We start from the raw sequence: 19,997 nt of genomic DNA, 5'->3' as shown, positions 1-19,997 counted from the left end.
TCCATCCTGTCATCCCGGCATTATCCAGCGTCAATCTCCGCTGTTTGTTCATACTTTACTGTCCAAACACTTCCAGGTACATACGTCTGATGTCTTTAAAGGCCCCTTTAATGCCTGTCTGCTGAACCCTGAGAGGCGGCCGCTGTCTGGACTTGCCCGTTCATTCCTCTTCCTCTGGGGTCTGCTGATATTATCCGGATGGAGGTTGAGTTTTGGGTTACCCGGGATGCGGCGCATACGTTGGCGCTCCCGAAGCGTCACGGCTGAGACAAACATTGCCTGATGAGACAGGGTTTGTTTGTTAAGATGTTGGCGTGATCTCCGTTCTTTAACCGTGGAATGTACGATCCTGAGATTGAACAACGGACAAAACGCTCCAGGCTCTCCAGCAGTGAAATGGCGGCTGAATGTAAATTGTTGTGCCGTAGTTAAGTCACAAAATGAGGTTGGTTTTTTTTCGATGCCGCGTCTTTCAACCGCTACTTTTTGATGAAGTAGAAAAGCGCTACTGTCCACACGAGGAGGTTGGAAAGGTCCAACAATGGACTTTCATCACGGAGAACACAGTTCGAGTCCACGAGAACGTGATGTGGATTTGTTTCAAGAAATCTTATGACCAGGAAGTTTTGGTGCATAACTCTGAACATGAGGTCTTGTTTTCCTAAACTTGCCAACGGGTTTTATTTTCCCGAAAGCTAACCTCGGGGTTCTTGACCAATCAACAGTGACGTCACCCGATCAAATTTTGTCGTCGCCGTCTTTCTAATTTGGAGGAGTTGGGTAGGAGTTAGCGGTGGATCCAAAAGCGGAAACCTGACTGCACCACAGGCCTGTCAATCAAACACCTTATATCGAATTCATGATGAAATTATTTTCTGCTTCTATGATTCTGCTAATAAGACCAAAATGAGTCAAAGAAAACATTTATGACTTTGTATTTCATGAGAGAAGTTGATGGGAGTTTATGGAACTGGAGGCTTTTTGTGCAGAGTTTTCTCCAACGCCTGTCAATCAAGCTGTCGTTACTTAAAGGAGGAACCACTGTCAGATACTAACAACAAATCCTGAGTGACATGTTAAAAAATGTGTTTGGTTTGACCTGAACCTGAACCTGAACCTGAGGAATGAGCTCGAGGGGCAAAAAAAAGAAAAGAAAAAAGGAATGGGAGGTCACGAGTGCTTATGCAAATACAGAAAAGGCGAACATCTTCCTCTTCTTATGTCTCTTTGCTCATGTTTTAGTCCTCTCTCGTTCCACCCTCCTCTCCCTCCTCTTCATCACATCCTTCCTCAGCCTCTCCGTCTCCATCTGTGACCCTGACATCAACCACAGGAGACCAACCAGCTGTGTTTGGGCCTCCAGCGGGCCTCGTTTACGGCTGTTTATTCCATGCTCTGTGTGTGTGTGTGCGTGTGTGTGTGTGTGTGTGTGTGTGTGTGTGTGCGAGACCGAGTGTGTGTTCACGTGTTGCGTGAGGACTCCAGACTGTATACAAGCGCACAGGATGATGTGACAAATGAGGACGGATGTATGTGTATGTATGTGTGTGTGTGTGTGTGTGTGTGTGTGTGTGTGTGTGTGTGTGTGTGTATTCCAAGTACAGTTTTCAGGTTCATGCCTGTATTTTTCTGTGTAAATGTGTGTTCCCCTCCGCCGGGCCACCCAGCTGGAGTCAGGTCATCTATAACTTGGCCAGACAGCGGAAATTTGTGACGGCGAGTTGGACCCAAACAGGACGTCGCACGCAGCCGGTCGACATGGCCGACGGCTGCAAATAAAGTAAACCTCCAAGAAGAGACTCCAGAAACGCTCCACTTTAACAGCATGTTCACAGGATTTACAACTCAGTAATACGTTTGTAATTCATTCGTTTTTGTGTCAGATAACCAAATAAAGCTTCATTAAAGGCTCTAATTTATCATTTGAAGACCATACTGGAAACTGAATGTTTCGTTTTTTTTGTTCATTTCGCAGAAAAACTTTACTTCGTTGAGCTTTTTTTAAAAAAAATTTTTTTTACTCATTTTCCATGCAGACATTGACAAATCACATCACTCACAAACATGCACCCTGTAGTTCTGATGGGTAACATCCTTTAACAGGTTTCCGGAGTCTGTGAAGTGATTTTAATGTCTTAAAGAATCAATGGAAACCAACGGATGCGACCAAAATGATCAATAATTAGGCAAAAAAACGTGATTTGGGGTTAAAACCTACAAAAACCTGCAAATATGGTCATTAAAAAGTTGACATGAACTTCTCAGATACATTTTTGTGACTTCATGTAAGCAATAAAGCGTATAATGGGAATATTTCCATCTGCATTTCCCTCATCTCCAATCCCATAAAGACTTTAAAGCTCTTTAATGTCAGATGGCAGAGTCCAAGTAAACGAAGATTTCCGGAGTCATATCTCCCCCCTAAAACTCCCTTCACTCTCAAACACAGTGTGAAACTGGTGGGAATCTTATCAAGTAAATTGCCCCAAACAAAAATGTAACGATAAAAAAAAGAAATCCCCTACGCAGTGATATACAGTAATAGAAAAAAATCATGCAATAATATTTGATGTGAACTATGGAGTCATGAAATGGTGACGCCTGCGGGGAAATAATCTGAAATAAAACAGGACCTGCGGGAGGTTGAATCGAATCCCGACAGTCTGGCGAGTGAAGTGGAGAGAAAATCTGTCACACTCACCGAGAAATGTTTGACATTATAATCTCGCAGTACAGCACAGGACGTAAATATAAATCATCAATCACTTGGAGATGTTTTTGGAAACCTTCCAAACAAAGTTATCTACGAAGCGATCTTTTGTCTCGACTTGCAGTTTCCCCCCCAAAAAAGTCTGAGCATCCTGCAGAGAAATGTCATACATAATTATATGTACATAGATACATATATATATATATAATTATTCCACAGTTTTGGTTCCCTGCTACTTTGTAGACTGATTATTAATACAAAATAAAATCTATAAAAAATAAAAGTAGCAGGAGATTTTTTTTCTAATGCTTCAATAACGACAATCCTGGAATATTCTGCATGATCAGAACTTTTACTTTTGGCACTTTAAGGATATTTTGATGCAAAACCTTGTGTAATTGTTTTGCATAATTTGGTACGAAGGTCATACCTGCATTTTCCTCTGAACACAAGTTTTTCACATCCCGTTTAATCATGATTTTTGTGCCTCTAGCTGGTAAACGTTGTTAAACGGTTTGTTTTTGGTCCCTTTTCATGGGTGTTTTATTTTGAAAATTGAAGGGATTCTCTCAATTTTCCTCCGACTGACTTCCTGCCCGGTGGATCTGCTCTGTTCAGCTTGTCGCGATCTCCAAAAATAAGAGTTGGAGTCGATGTTTTAGCAGCTTCTGGGACGCAGCGCGGCGCAACAGGAGGGACATGAAGCAATGACTTTCATGAAGGCGATCAACTCTGTCAGTAATTCACATGAATTCCTTCTGTAACTCCAGTAAATCATCTGCATTCACGAATAAAGTAAACAAGTATGACTTTGACAGTGGTATGTAATTAAATATAATTGTGTTAGGTTGAAATTGTTTTTGTGTGAGCAGGATTTTTTATTGATGCAGCAATTTAAAGTGGAGCCAGTTTTATCTTATTTACTTTAATAACAGTTGAATAGTTTAATCTGAAACAAGGCAGATTTATCACATTTTATAGTCCACGATGAATGTGCCCGATTTCTATTGCTGATAATAAACCTGTAAATTTGTACCTACTTGCATGCAAAAACCTGTATTCATTACAGACAGACACACACACACACACACACACAGACACCCACACACACACACACACACACACACACACACACACACACACACACACACACACAGTCACAGTCACAGACACACGCACACACACACACACACACAGTCACAGAAACACACACACACACACACACACACACACACACACACACACAGTCACAGACACACACAGTCACACACACAGTCACACACACACACACACACACACACACACACACACACACACACACACACACACACACACAGTCACAGACACACACAGTCACAGACACACACAAACACACACAGTCACACACAGTCACACACACACACACACACACACACACACACACACACACACACACACACACACAGACACACACACACACACACACACACACACACACACAGTCACAGACACACACAGTCACAGACACACACACACACACACACACACACACACACACACACACACACACACACACACACACACAGTCACAGACACACACACACACAGTCACAGATCCTCTGGCGAAGCATTCTGCAGTCATGATGGAACAGAGCCGCTGCTATTAGACAGGATTAGGACTCGACCTGCCGAGCCTTGTTGGCTCTCTCTCACGCTGTCCTTCTCTTTTATTTTTCCCTCTGCGAACACAATTAGAGACTTAAAGGGGGTAAATCTAACAATTTTATCCGTTTTTTTTTTTTTTTTAAAGAACAAAATGAACCGGGGCGAGATCGAGCACGCACCCGGATCTGGAGCTCTGCAACATGTCCTCGCTGATACCACTCGAACGTGGAACATGTGTTTTTGGTGTGTCACTCTAACCACGTGGTTTTTGAGTTGATGCCGTGACCCCGACAGGCTCTCCTCTGGTGGACAGGTGGTGGTATTACACGCTGTGGAGTCAGTCTGTGATCACACGAAGACACAGCAAGTTGACCGAGAGACTTCAAACATGCTTTACTGCGCTTTGGATGGAGTTAGTTGATAAAAAAAAAGCATGCCTGGCATGTTTTTTACAGCCTCCTAACCACTAAACTAAAAGCAGGGGGCCTTTCCTTCTTAATGGAGGCGTCATGAATGCATCAATCAGGTGTTGTCTGTGTTCTTTAATTTTCCAAACCTTCAGACAGATGTGGATAAATCTGCAGTTTAACTTGTAAAAATTTCAAGTTTGTAGATTTTCACACTTTAAATTTCTTCAGCAAGCCGCTTCTGTCGCCATGTTTGGACAGTTCCTTGTTTTTTAATGATGAAAGGTGAAACGGTGCAGCAGCGATTAGATGTCTTCTAATTTGGAAAAAAAAAAAGGCCAAAGAACAAGTATTGAGTGTCTCACAAGAGCCTGTTTAACCTGTAAATGGATTCAGATTGATTAAAAACACGTTACATCGCTCGAGTTGCTGGACCTCCAATGTGGACAGAAATACTGTCGCCCTGACAACCGACATCAACACCAACATGACCTCACAGGGGGGATCTTCGAGGTCACATGATCTCCTCCCTCCTTCTATTACGCTCCAGGTTCAGACGCGGTCCACCATCGTCAGAACACGAGCTTCCGGTCTGAGTTCGGTTTCTCGGCCACCCAGGCTCCAGCCAAAGCTGTAAATCCTCTGTTAGCAAAACTGTGCATGAAAATAGACCGGAACTACCAAATATAGAACAGACTGCCACTTTAAACGTGCACGAAGGGTCGACAATCATCGAGGAGGTCTGTTTAGCACGAGAAGTCTTTTTAAACGCTTAAATCTCAGAAAGAAAAAGCAGGAAAGTTCCTAGTTTTAAAGGTCCAAAATCTGATATCCACAGAAAAAAAGGAACAAAGAAAAACCAAAGCATGTACGAAGACGTCCCGGCGGACAAACTTTCAGTTGCCATGCAACAAAAATAAAAAACGGCATTCCCTGAGCTTGCAAAGTTATTTCCATCATGTAAGTGATTAATCATCATTTTTACAGTGAGTCATGTTGAAATATGGACTTCAGCACGTCTCTTCAGACACAGACACATTTTGAAGCACCTCAAGTCTTCGGCGCGCCAACAAAGGGCGGCTGGCTGCCCACCGGCAAAACTGATACCGACAACCAGCAAACAGGCTGCTTCTCGACAGATTCATGATGTCATGCGACGGCATTAATAATAAATTTAAAAAAAACGCTCTCAGAAAAAAAAAATCTGCAGTCGACACAGACGGAAAAACAAAAGAAGAGACTCAGGTTAGAGCCAAAACAAACCACGAGCTGCGGTCCAGACGAAGAGGGGGAGGAGCGGGGTGTGATCGATGGAGCACATGAAGTGTGTGTTTAGCTGTAAATCAGTCATAAATTACACGCTGGCGAGCCAGCGAGAGTTTGGAGAGGAGCGACTGGCACAAAGAGAGGCGGAGGGAGGAGAAGGTGTCGCTGCCGTGTCGGTGACTGTCGTGTTCGGACTTGACGAGACTGACGAAGGTGGACGAGAATTTATAGCCGCAAAACCAAGCCGCTCTGATTTTAACATTCAGACGAGGCTTAACGAAGGTTCTAAAATATCTGAAAACCCTGATTAGTCGTCTAACCCGACTTAGAGAGAGAAATTCTTGGGGGATACCGAGGCTGGATTTGAGTTAATCCTGGCTTTAAAGGTCCTGAGAGGTATAACCGGTTCTCCACCAGCACCGGAGAACGATGTCACCGCACACATATATCATTCTGATAAAGTGGACAAAAAAATCAATCTGGCCTGTTTGTATTTCTTCGAACCAATCACAATCGTCTTGGGCCGGGCCAAGACCAGGATCAAGGGAAAGTGCACAGAAATGGTGTCGAGGGCGACCTTGTTTTGGTGGAACATTTGTGTTGGGAGGTGAGCCCTGATTTTAAAATGACTATATTTCAAACAGAATCACCTAAAGAACCAATCAGAGCTGTTGAATGAGCCGAATCTTTGTCAACACTTGCACATTTTCACTTGTATAGATTGCTGCTCGGAGGCCAATGTTGTTGCTTCCTGCAGCAACAGAGACTTTGAAAACGGTAAACGAATAGAGACTGAAATAGTCGGCCATGTCTCCAACCCTGTTTCCTACAAATAATGTTCGTATATTACTAATTTGTGCAATTCCCAGCTGGATTTTGTTCAGACGTGTTTTCTTCGACATTTTACAGACAGCCATGAAGTGTGCAGGAGGTTGTCGGGGTGGATGGTGGGCAAACAAAATGCTCAACTTTCACAGGTTCACATCCAGAGCAGGAAGGAAAAGATTGTAGTTTAATTAAAAGTACATAAAGAAGTTGTGTCTAATGTCACTGTGGACTTTATTTTTGTGTCTTAAACCAGGTCAGTGTCTTTCTCTAACATTAACCAAGCGCTGCAGGTGACATAACATAAACCCTAAAAAGTTCAATAGTGCTGCATTCAGTGTGTGTGTCTGTGCCAAAGATGTCATCTAACAACATTTCTTCCTCATGTGGATTGGAAATTTAATCCTGGTGCAATTACGTTTCCTTAAAAACTTCTTTTCTGTTACACAATAGGTTTTGGGATACCTCGTTGCCGTGCCAACGCACTGGAAAAACCTGGCAAAGTGGACTTCAAATCGTGTTGAGCAAAGTCATTTATTGTGTTGATGCAAAAATCATGAATTAATCAGCTCACTGGTTTCCAACAAATATCTACTGCAACCACTGATATGAAATATGAAATATTACCAAAGTGTTAATGAAAAACAAGCAAAATAATTCACCCTGCAGAAATTGGAAAGAGGTGTCCGATGAAAAGGTTTGGACTGAATTGGATCTCCAGGGTTTTGATGTCATTGTCACATTCAGCCTTTAAACTACTGGACCAACAGTGATGATACTTCGCTGTAAAGCAGGTGGAAGTGAGTTTCCGCTGGCTTTAGTTCGGTCCTGCAGCCGTCCTCGCCGCGCACCGTGTTTCACTGAAGGGATTATTACTCTGAAATATCGCTTCCCCCTTTTGAGTGTTTACAGACTTCATATCTAACCGCACAATGTTTACAGACACTTTGACAAATTATCTGCAGCGCGAGACCAAAGACGAGTAACGCAACACCGCAAGACTTCGCTGCAGTCGCATCACGTCAGCCCACAGAGGAGCGCTTTATCACTTCGTTTCATTTATCACAGCAGAGCCGAGCCAACAAGACAGATGATGTTAAAGATAATATTTATAATACGCATTAGGATCGCAGCGCTGCAGGAGAGCAGGCTGTTAACATTAGTAACAGAGCACACGACGACAGGAGACAAACTGCAGGCCAGTAAATGTCCAATTAATGTCTCACTAACTCCACACGTTATTTTTATTAAAGTGAAATATTCCCAACAGGCTGAAAGAAAGATGCTTCTCTCCAGCCATCTTGTCTTTGCTTTATTTGAGGTAGATGTTTTGACTTTTACTGTTTTTTCTTTTTTTTCTTCTCTAATGGTAGGCGGGTTTTTTCGGAAGTGAAATCAGAGTCACAAGTTAAAAAATGCTGAAAAAAAACTCTGTAAAAATAAAAATGCCGTCCAAAAAAAATACTAAAATGTATGTCTAATGAACAATATTTTTACTGGGAACTTTTCCTGATTAAATAAACATGTGCAGCAGAACAATCTCACAGGCATGAAGTGACAGTCCCAGCCTTCCTGATAAGTGCTGCGATAATCACCGCTTTGAAGTGCACTAAACACCCCTCGCCTGGAGGGGGACCAGGGGTTTCTGAAGGGGCGGGGGGGGGGGGGGGACACGGGGGGAGGCGGAGGGGGAGATAATAGGGACGAACAATAGGAGGCAAACAACTCTGGAGGAGTTTAAGATGTAATGACTTCCAACAGGTACAGAAGGAGTGAGATGGAGGAGCAGGAGGAGGAGAGATGGAGGAGAAGGAGGAGGAGGAGAGATGGAGGAGCAGGAAGAGGAGGATAGATGGAGGAAAAGGAGGAGGAGGAGGAGGAAGAACCCCTGAATGAAAGAAATACCCTGAAACCAGATTTCTGTTTTTGTACCTCGGAGCGATGTGTGCAAAAAGGAATGAGGAGGGAAAGTCCACATATATGTGGGGAACATTGTGTGTGTGTGTGTGTGTGTGTGTGTGTGTGTGTGTGTGTGTGTGTGTGTGTGTGTGTATACATCACAATAGCAGAGCAATTACAGCTCATATATGAGAGGGCGGAAATCTGAGAAACAGCTAATGTGCCTCAAAAGAGCAAAGACACTTGTCACACACACACACACACACACACACACACACACACACACACACACACATACACACAAAGTGTCTCACAGGTATAGTTTAAGGTTTCGTCGTGTAAACCGATCAGTGACTCACTGAATGGATCACCTATGGATCAACGTGAAAGGATGAATATCCCCAAAACACTGCAGGGCGTGTTCATGTGTGTGTGTGTGTGTGTGTGTGTGTGTGTGATTGTTTCAGTTCGGGCCCGCGGGGCGGCTTAACTTCTCTTATATACAAAATATACAAAATGCTAGTTCGTCTGCATTTTCTCTCTTTGAAAGTCTCTGTTTCTTCATGTTTCCAGTCTTTATGCTAAGCTAAGCTAACCCAGCCTCATATTTAACAGCCTGATATGACATGATGGTGTTGATCAGCAAGAAAGCAAAAAAAAAAAAACCCGACATCATAAAATGTGGTAGCAACAAAATTTAAATCAATACTTTCACTTTATTTCTAAAAACCCTTTGAAGCAACAAAAATGGGAAATAAATCCAGGTCAAACAGCTGTTTCAGCGGTGCTTTAAAGTTGTTTAAAGTGCACTCTTCCTTTAAGCCTTCACATCGCCATGGTAACAAAGGGCCGACTGCCCCTTTAGAAACCACCTGAGCTGCTAACAGACGGCACCAAAACCTGCTGCCAGCGCGCCACCTCAGGTTTCCTCTGCGTGTCCCGCCGCCCGGCCAACCGGCAACTATTTTTAGCAACGGAAGTTTCTCCAACACAACTTCGCTCCTCTGATTTTTTTCTTTTTGTCGAGGTGGTGTGAGGAGAGCCGGCGGTAATCTGGGCACAGATTCATCTCCTTTTTATAAGTGTGTAATCCAGAGGGGTCGACAGGTCGCAGGTACGTGTCCGAGGGTGGACGGATGTATTTTAGGCTGTAACGTTTATGTATTTAACGAGGGTCGATACTTTGACTGATGCCCTGCGCGTGTGTGTGTGTGTGTGTGTGTGTGTGTGTGTGTGTGTGTGTGTGTGTGTGTGTGTGTGTGTGTGTGTGTGCGTGCGCGCGCTGAATTCCACACGTGCAGGCGGAGAGTAAACACGGCTCTGGCACCGCAGCGTCAGACACATGTTCTGTCTCCGTGTTATCGACTGCTCTTTAATATCCAGTCGAATTTTTAAACCGGTTCTCTGTTCATGTTTTCAGGTTTCAAACGTACACAGAGATGTTTTGTTTATGGAACGGCGGGTGGTCCGTGTGTTGTGTGGTTACATTCACTTACTGCATCACTTTATTCAGATGGTGCTTTAACTTATGTCCCCCGGAGGTGGAAGGAGATTTGATGACTCGGGGTTTCATGCTGTAAATATTGTAAATAATTCAAAGTGTGGCTGCAGGCCGACGTTGTAAACTGGCTCGACTTGAGTGGAATTAATATATACGTGAACTTTCTTTGTAACTGGATTTTACCAGATGAAGGCGCAAATTATGCTCAACAGATCGCCTTATTATACTATGTACTACATACTTAGAATATATTCACGGTTTCCCTTTGAACACGAAGCTGCTGCCAGGTATTTTCCACGTGATCACGTGATCAGTGTGGAAAACATGTTCAATATATGGTGTGAAGGAACCCACAAATCCTGCACTGTCGATCACTTGCTCTGACTCGTTAATGAAATTTCAGTCTTCAGACCTTCGTCAGGTATAAAATCAAGAAATCTACAGACAGTGTGACGTGTAAAAAGGGATATTTACAAGTAAAAAAAAAATCATTATGAAATGAATAAAGAGGGAAAAATAAGATCACGCTAATAAAACACAAACCTGGTTAAACCTTCAGTTGTGGCTAGTTCATCAGACACCATTAAACTCTCTCCTTCTGCCTTTAAACCACTTTAATCTGGGAACTTTTGCGGTTGACGAGTCAGACGTGAGTTTCCCTTCGCTGAGTCACCGTCCAGCTGCTCGTGCCATCTGCCCTTTACCGACTGAGCTGTCTGCAAACACCACATAAATAAGAGCGCGAGCGTTTTGTTGTCACCGCAGTCTGCTGACACGGCTACTGTTTGGGGTGAAACTGGGAGCTCTGATTCATCTGCGTGAACGAGTCTGAGTCTGAGTCTGTGTGTGTGTGTGTGCTCACCTGGGAGAGGCTGCATCAGGAATCGCCCAGTCCATTAAATCTCACTTATTACGACAAACTACTAAGTGTGGGCGCGTTTGTTTTAACCTGCAGAGTGCACCAGACGGGTGGAAACAGTCTGACTGATGATGTTAATCTTATAAGATCGCAGCAGGGAGCCTGTCCCTCTTTGTCTTGTCCTTAAATGGGAAAGGCATGTGAAGCGAGCGGAACGCCTTCTGTACATTCGTTCCGACGTCTCTCAGCTAGTTTGTACATAATCACGTCTGTGTCATTCCACAAAACTTCAGAAAACAACATTAACAGGAAGCATTAGAAAAACAACGGTGACTGGTGTTGGTCTGATGTGTTTCAGGGCTGATTTATAGTCCATAAATGGTAAACACTTCCTAAAAGTCTGGTGACGCTGCTTTAAATCAGAGTTTCAGTTAGTTCCCAAATACTGTAACCTTGAGAGTCCTTGAGATTCTCTTTGGCCTGTCTGAGTGCTTTTCATCAAAGAAGTTTGTCTCTCTTTTTTTTTGGAGCTTCACAGCCTGTAGTAACGTCTAACAGTTGTGATGTCGATGTGTGTTGTTATGTTTTTTTATGTAGCTTCCCAACTCTGACACTCGTATAAATAATAAAGAAAAATTAATTCAAATCAAACTGAAGCAGTTTATTTCTTCAGTTTTGGGAACGCCGCGTGTTTGGTTTACTGCTGAGAAAGAGACGAAGAAGATCGACACCACTTTTATTTGCGGGCATTAAGATGTGACGTCGACATGGTGTGCTACGCTGTTGGAGCAAAAACGTTTCCACCGTTGTTCCTCCTTCACATTCATACACTTCACAAAATATTTTAAAAAAATTCCCCTTTGAATGTAAGTACCTCGTCCCCGAAGTGAACGCACGATGTAACGCGGTACGTGTGGGAATCTGTGGGAAACCCTCTGAATGAAAAACAGCAGCACTGCAGTTAAAGTACGTCTACAAGCAGCCTGCAGGCAGAAAGAAAAACTCCCAGCTAACATACACCCCCCCCCCCCACACACACACACACACACACACCTCCTCCCTCTCCAGTCAATCAGTGGTGAGGTGAAAATATCACCCTGACGCTCCTTCTTTTGTGATCCGATCCACCTCATTCTCTGTTTGTGTGAAACTGGGAGGGGGAGGGGGGCAGAATGAGGCCAGGGTCAGTGGGGGAACAACGGTTACCTACAGGCCATTAGACGTTGATGGGAGGCAGTAAAATGCAGCCTGAAGCCGTGAATGATGGAGAGAACAGGTTGAGATTCAGGAACGCGTCCACTTAACACGAATCAATCAGTTCCTGCATCTTATTTTAATCGTCCAAAAAAAAGATACAACGCATATTAGACATGAGACAGAAACTGAAAAGAAATACCGAAGCCCAGATGTGACAAAAATAACTTAAAGGTGAATATGAAGCTTATAAAAATAAGGAGGAGAGACCACCAAACTGACACGGAAAGCAGTCGGTGATGGTTTTCCAAGATGGATGGTCAGAGGAGGAGACCAGGAAGTAGAAGGGAGCTTTCTTTTCTTTTATCCTGATTCACTCTAATAAATCACAAAGTCGTCGACTCCCTCCTGAGGGACTGTCTGCACGCGCACGCACACACACGCACACACACGCACACACACACACACACACACACACACACACACACACTCATGAGAAGCCTCAGAATAATGAGAGAGGCGCTGCAGATTGTTTTCTTCAGACCTCGGGCGGCTCGTCGGAGGAACCTCGGACGGAAGCGGCGGTTGTGGTTAACGATGATGAAAGTGAAGTGCTGCAGGTGACACCGTTCAAGGTGGCGCGACTGAGAGCGGGAGAGGAAGTTAAGGATTAACGAAATGACACAAAAAGAAAGGCCACCTTGAACAAACATCTGCCACCGCCTGGGTTACGGCTCAGGGAGCGAAGCGAGGTGAAGCATGGACGACAGTCTTTCCGTCCCCCTTCAGAGGAAAACTCTCTGTGTACATTTTATTTTGAAATCTCAGGTAAAACTTCTTTGCGTGTGTTATTTCTGAACAAAACTAACTTACAAAATCCTTGGAAGGAGGAGCAAAATTCTTAGCGGCTCTTATTTTGAAATTCCTCTTTGGAAAGAATTTGCTTTGCACGAATAAAACTTGTCACTCAGAAGGTTCTTTCCGCTACATAAAACAACGTCGGGCTTGCAGAATGGACAGAAGTACATGTGCGCTGAAGCTTAACTTCATATTTGATCGTGCTCCGACAGAGCTGCAGTAACACCAGCAGCCTCTCACACACTGAACATGGAGGCCGTGCAGGAACGTCTCCAGTACCTGCGGTACTTTGATTATCAATCAAAACATCAATCTGGACCCAGTGGGAAATGTCTCGCCTGCAGGAATGTTCACAATAACAGCACAGTTTGGGCTGCAGGTCAAGTTTTTCTTTTTTTATGGAATCTTTGGAAGGTTTTGGCACGTTACTGCAAAATGAGCATTTGACAATATCTGCTCATACAGGCAGACCAAAAACAACAACATCTGCTTGCACGCAACGTGAAGCCAAAGAACACGGAAGAGTCTGAAACTAGTCTGCACACGTCACATTTCACTGCGAGTCTTCAGTAAATGTCTCATTTTGGAGCAAAACATCAAAAATGTGGTTTTGCAGATTATTTCTGAATAAAACTGATTTGAACTTCCTGCGTGTTCAACTTGGAAGCAAATCTTTAAGTGTTGTATTTTTGGAACAGATCCACCTTTCCACAGGCCCGATGTACTCTGATTAAAAGAACAATAATTAGGAGCGACCTGATTGGTTCAGGGGCCACACAACATGGGTGCAGCTAGCAGTGATTGGCCGGCTCTCTTTCCTGGCAGTTTACGCTGCACTATCAAAATAAGTGATAAAAGATTCCAAAATAAAAAATGATGTTGACATTTTTTTACTGTGTTATCAAAAAACAATCCAGCCAGGTTTGGTAAGAAACGTTCACAAGGAATAACGATGTTTAGATTTGTGGGAATCAAGATTTTTCTTTTTTGTGGCTCGACACATCGTAGGAAAAAAAGAGCGTTTGACATTATTTACTCGTACAGAAAGACAAAAACAACTCCAATGTAGAGCCAAAGAACACGAGGAACCTAAAGGTGGTAAAACGTGTGAAGTCATTTCCTTCAGCGTGATTTGAAGTCAGCGTCCAGTGAACGTGTGAATTCTTTCAGCCTGTAAGTCCACGCTGTGGGTGACACGACCCAACAGCAGGGTCAGAACAGATTCCTCCACTCGCAGCTTCCAAAATAAATCCACTCTCATGCCAACATGTAGGCGGAATAAGAAAGCGTCCTCCGGGCCGGTTCCCACTGTTCGCTGACAGTAACGACTGAACGTGATGTTCATCTGTCCGCTCTTCTTTTAAAACGCCAGGATTTACCATCGCCCCCCCCCCCCCCCCTCCACTTCCCCTTTGTTGTTTCTAGGGAGCGCTGCAATGGCAGCAGCATCCAAGCATTTCTTTCAGGTACGCGGTGGAGCCAGACGAGGCCGTATATACGTCGCAGGGGACATCCCGCCACATACCGCGACCCCGTCTGCAGTCTCCACGAGGTCGCCGACGTTCAGGCGTTCGGGACGCCGAGCGAGCCCGAAGCTGCGTCGCTGTAAATCTCAGCTGGTAACCGTGTTACTGAAAACGTTTTCCTGCAGTCGTAATTAGAAGCTGTCGGCCGACGTGCGGATGTAATTAGTGTAATTACAGAGACGGGTTTCTCGCGCTGAATCCATGCTGCTTTAAAAATCAAAGATGAGATGGAGATGAAGGAGAAGCAGAAGAGAAGATCAGAAGAGATCACGTTGTAAGAAATCGTACGTTTACTCGTGACGTCCGTAACTGGAGTTTCTTTTACACAGTTCAGCGGGAAATATTTCAACTTCTCTTCATATATTTAACAGCTGGAGTTTCTTCTCGATGAATCATATGAAACATGATGCAGCTTTTAACTCCCCATAATGGACAGAAAGTCGTTCAAATTCATTCCACCTCCACGAACTAAAAACCATCAAACACAGCTTAAACGTCAAAGCATTAATAATAATAGAACAGTGACAGGACCGCGTTCACACTATTAATATGTTGAATTTGTGTTGTAAGTGATTCTGTTAACTACTTTTACAATGTCCTACTTTATCAAAGTTAAACTAAGTACACAGACCAGAGGATCTCAGCTGTCTGCAGGACATCACTGTCCACATCTTCCCAGCTGTTCTTTCCTCAATCATCTGACTTCTATTTCAACCTTTTTCCTCTTTTTCTTAGATCCATGACAGCATTTTGTCAATTTGACCTTCCCGTGAGGCTTTTATGAGCATCAACTTCAGGAGAAAGAACATCACTTTTTGTGCATCTTGTGTGCGCTCAGGTTTGTAGAAGCAGCAGGGAGATGGTTGTGTAATCAGACTTTATCCAAGCTGTGCGTGTCGTTAACTTCTCATGAAATCATATATCACAAACGGGCCGCATTCATTCGGTCCGGAACGATCTGGAATGTAAGACGAGGAGGATTGTTGCTACACGGGCCTGGAAATGAGACATGTCGCCCCGGCAACCACACAAACAACACATATCTAATTTTCTCACCTTATTATCCAATAATCACATAAATATTCCTCATCAAACTGAAATCAAGAAAACAGCTAAAATGATCCCTCACGTCTTTTTGTTAAAAGTTATTCTTGTTTATGTGCTGAGGAATCTCTTCATTTGATGACTGATATGATATCAAATCAACTCTTAGTCATCCAGATACAAACGTCTCTGCTCCGGTGCAGGAAGGGAAACAATTTTAGAAATGTTTTCTGATTGAACATTTTGCTCATACGTACAACAGTAAATCTACACGTGTAGAAAGTGGAGGCTCCGTCAGCAGAGAGAACTGTCGTCCAGGCTAACGGCAGCTTCCACGATCCACAAACAGATCTGACCAAAAGCCTCCAGACAAAACCCGTCACACTGATTGGCGGCCTGATTGATGACGCCCTTCCTCCTCCTCCTCTGAGGTCAAAGTTGAAGCCCGATGTGACCCAGGAAGTGGAAGAACAACTCCAAACCAGGTGTTTTCACCTGCACCCCCTCAGGTACACTCCGCTCTCCGCCCACACCGTGTTTAACGTGACTGATCGTCTCGGTGCTCCTTCGCTGAGCGACAACCGTGTGGGGGTGGAGGGGGGTGGGAAGGTGGGGGAGAGGGGGTAGCCATGACAATAAAACTGCTAAGAAAGTGGTGGGAGGAAACTCGGGGTGAGTCACCGTGTTCATGTTGTCGATCTGAAACGATGACAAATGTCCCGTCAAATTAGCGCGTTACGACATCTGATGTATGGAAGTGTGGCGCACACGTACCTGCCCACAAACTGAACACCTGAAGCCGTATAACATCCAACACCTCGGCTGCTGCCAAGGACAGGCTGTGTGTGTGTGTGTGTGTGTGTGTGTGTGTATGTGTGTGTGTGTTTAAGGTCAAAGGTAAGTGAATACTAATAATAATTATAAAAATAAAAGAACCAGCGCTGCCCCAACTGTTTTTAATCAATGAATAAATCATGGGAAAATCATAATTTCATCATCGCACCTGCAACATAATGGAAAATGCTTATAATAATGTCCAAGCTGCCAAAACAGTCCCAAAAAGCACTACGTCTAAAATTGAAGAAAACCTTGAGGATGAAAATCAGTGCGAAAATACATGCAAATCTTTTTGCAAATATAATACTGTAACTGAAATAAAATCTCACACCTGTTCTTTCTTCAACTTTCTTCTTTATCATTTTTAAAAGTATTCAAAACACTGATGACGATGATAACGACTTGTTTACGTGATGAAGGGGAAATTTGGATTCAGAATATTATCAGGAGTAGATTGTGAGTCCGTCGGAAAACACGGTTTTCTTTTGTTTTACTCAAAACAAACCTCCAAATTTTGCAACTGTACAAACTTCAGTGCAAAATTCTACAAACAAATAACAGAAATCAACTTTCTGTCCACAAATAAGTGAATAAAGTGTTCAACCGTCCCCTGCAGCGGATCGGCTGCAGGGGATGTGGGAATGTGAGGAATTCAAAGGGACGGCGAAGGAGCGCTGTTGTCTGAAAACGGCTAATTTGACGCATCTGTAGAGGAAGTTTGAGGGAGATCGAAGGATTCCTGACAGCAGAGTTATTCTCACTCCTGTGAGCTGCTGTCGATGTAACGAATTAAACGAAGGGAAAGTCATGAAAATCAAGATTTGTATTATTTCGACTAAATTTCTCCCCAAAAACAAAAAACAAAAGGTGAATTCAACTCAAGTTCCCAGAGCACCTTCATCAATGTAGAAATAAGAATAGTAACGTCTATTTTCAGATATTATATGGGCTAAACAATCACAACTACAACGCAAATGCTCGAATGCAAATATGTCTTATTATCCTGCAACAACATGAGGAAGAAAGATGTCCGTCGTACAAGACGGTGCACACACCACGTGACCTTTAACCACCCGATAATTTGGGGGGAATCTCCACTCGACTATCATTTTGTTTTGATGTCGACTCGCGTGCCTGGAAGACACAAGGCGAGATCAAAAAGAGATGACAGGATATTATTAGAGGGAGGAGATCCTCTGAATCAGCGGCCGGCTCGAAGGCCGGGGAGGCCGGAGGGTCATTTCCTGTCTGCGTGTTCACCTGGGCGAGTCTTTGTGCGGGTGTAGCTCCTGTTTGTTTTGGTCTTATACCTACAATACAAATGGCAATTTAGGGGACGTATACGGTAAATTTCCTGCCTGGGTTTCATACTCGTAGGAATGTGATGCATTCATCTTTAAAATGTCCCGTCTATCGAGACCCCTTTTCGTGCGTGTCCTTCTGTACGTCTCCGCCATCGTTCCGTGACGGCTTATCGGCTCGGAAAGCGATCTGCTCTATACATTTTTTCCGTGTGTTTTATCTGCACATCCAAATCAAACAAGGTATTGAAACAGCATTTAAAAAGCCTCTTTGGTGTTCTTTTTTTTTTTTTTTTTAATTTTTATATGGACAGCTCCACCGACAGCGTCTGTGACCATCTGGGACCGCAGGCGGGTTAAACCAAACACACATGGGGCGGGGGAGTTCTTTGCAGATGCTGTGACCTCAGTGCAGTTCACCTGAAATCAGCGCTGCGGGGACATGCCTGCGCTCAGACAAGCAGCTGCCTGGCCGTGTGTGTGTGTGTGTGTGTGTGTGTGTGTGTGTGTGTGTGTGTGTGTGACTCCTCCGTTTACAGTTCTGCACCGCTGCAGCTCCAAAATGAACGTGGCCAGCAGAGATCCCAATCTGACAGCGTGCATTCAGGTGGAAATGTACAAGTTCGTCCTCATCGGGCTGAATATGTCAAGGTTCTGCAAACACGTGCAAAAAACACATACTTATGTGACACGTGTGAAACATGCATGTTGCCTGTGTGAAGCACGCGGCACGAGGAAAACTACACGTTCGCTTCCTTCTGACACGCAACGCTAAATAATGACATTTATAAACTTCAAAACTCTGAAACTACAACCAGCTCTGTTGGAGTTGTTGGAGTGTAATTACACTCATGAGTTTACGTTCACCGGCTGCATGTTCAACAACATTGTGTAATTATAGCAGTATTTAGAGAGTGAATGTACATATACACCTGCAGTGTTGGTATTTTAACCCAAGGCCGTGTGCACAGCCCGATCAACAACACACACACACACACACACACACACACACACACACACACACACACACACACACACACACAGAGACAAACACAGAGTCTCTCTATCTCTTTAAATACCTGTGTAATTACACTCTCTCCGATGGCGTACATCTGTTGAAATGAACCTAATTACCTGGCACAGGTGATAACTGGTGTTTAGGTCTGTGAGCATGAGCACGCACAGACAAACACACACACACAAACACAAACACACAAACACACACACACTGCAATCACATTCGTATAGTATTGATGGATGAAAGGCGTTTTAACACATCAGTAAATCTGCATGGCCTGCAGCCCTGAGATCAGCCAGCAGATAGAGGAGGAGGAGGAAGATGAGGAAGAGGAGGAGGAGGAGGAGGAGGAGATCGGTGGATACCTCTGCAGGAAAGTTAGAACTTTTTTTGTAGATATATACAGCATCATCATAAACTGAGTATATTTGGACACAAAGAATAAAAAGAAATCACAGCATCTACATGCAAGAACAAATAATTTAACAACGGGATTTATAAAAGCCAAACGTAGACGTTTACATTCGTCAGACCTCTAAATGTTCAGCACACTTTACTGCATTGTGCATTAAATTGATAAAAAGCTTCATTCTTTTAAAACATGACTTATTAAAATCCCAAAACTAAAATCTCTCACAGGCAGAGTTTAGATCTATGTGACGGCTCAGCTGCACAACAGATTACAGTTGTTTGAAAAAAAGGAAATCACAACTAGAAGCTTTTATTCTGTTGCTACCGTTTCTTGTAAGTTGGGATGCAACTAAAACTCAGATTTTCCTTTCTGATTTGTTTTGGTTTATTTATTCGTAAAAACACGACACGTCAATCTTGATGAGAGATAGAAGGATAAAGTCGTGGACTCATTGCTCCGTCTTTCCTTGGTCGTACCTTCATTAATCAACATTTTAAAGACGTTTTGATCAACATGTCTCACAGGAGCAAATAAATACCCAAATAAAGATGATCCTTAAATTGTTGAATTAGTGCGATCAGCAGCAAAAAAAAAATGTAAATACTCAGTTTGATTTCAATTAGGACAAAAGAGAAGAAGCAATTATAAAGACATTATATTGAGACCAACACCAGTCATTTTACACTAAGACAAGTA

The 19,997-nt window shown here is 43.5% G+C and overlaps 1 protein-coding gene across 2 annotated transcripts in view; it reads right to left on the bottom strand.

The window, feature by feature from the left end:
- The window catches only part of col4a6 (collagen, type IV, alpha 6), a 106,302-nt gene that overhangs the window by 50,492 nt on the left and 35,813 nt on the right, over window positions 1–19,997 (bottom strand). The window lies entirely within an intron of this gene.

This window comes from Embiotoca jacksoni, unplaced genomic scaffold (genome assembly GCF_022577435.1).
Source record: "Embiotoca jacksoni isolate LCO1_2020_lvr unplaced genomic scaffold, fEmbJac1.0.p SCAF_51, whole genome shotgun sequence".
Lineage (NCBI taxonomy): Eukaryota > Metazoa > Chordata > Actinopteri > Embiotocidae > Embiotoca > Embiotoca jacksoni.
The sequence above is the reverse complement of the archived record's forward strand: the minus strand, read 5'-3'. Positions and strand labels throughout refer to the sequence as shown.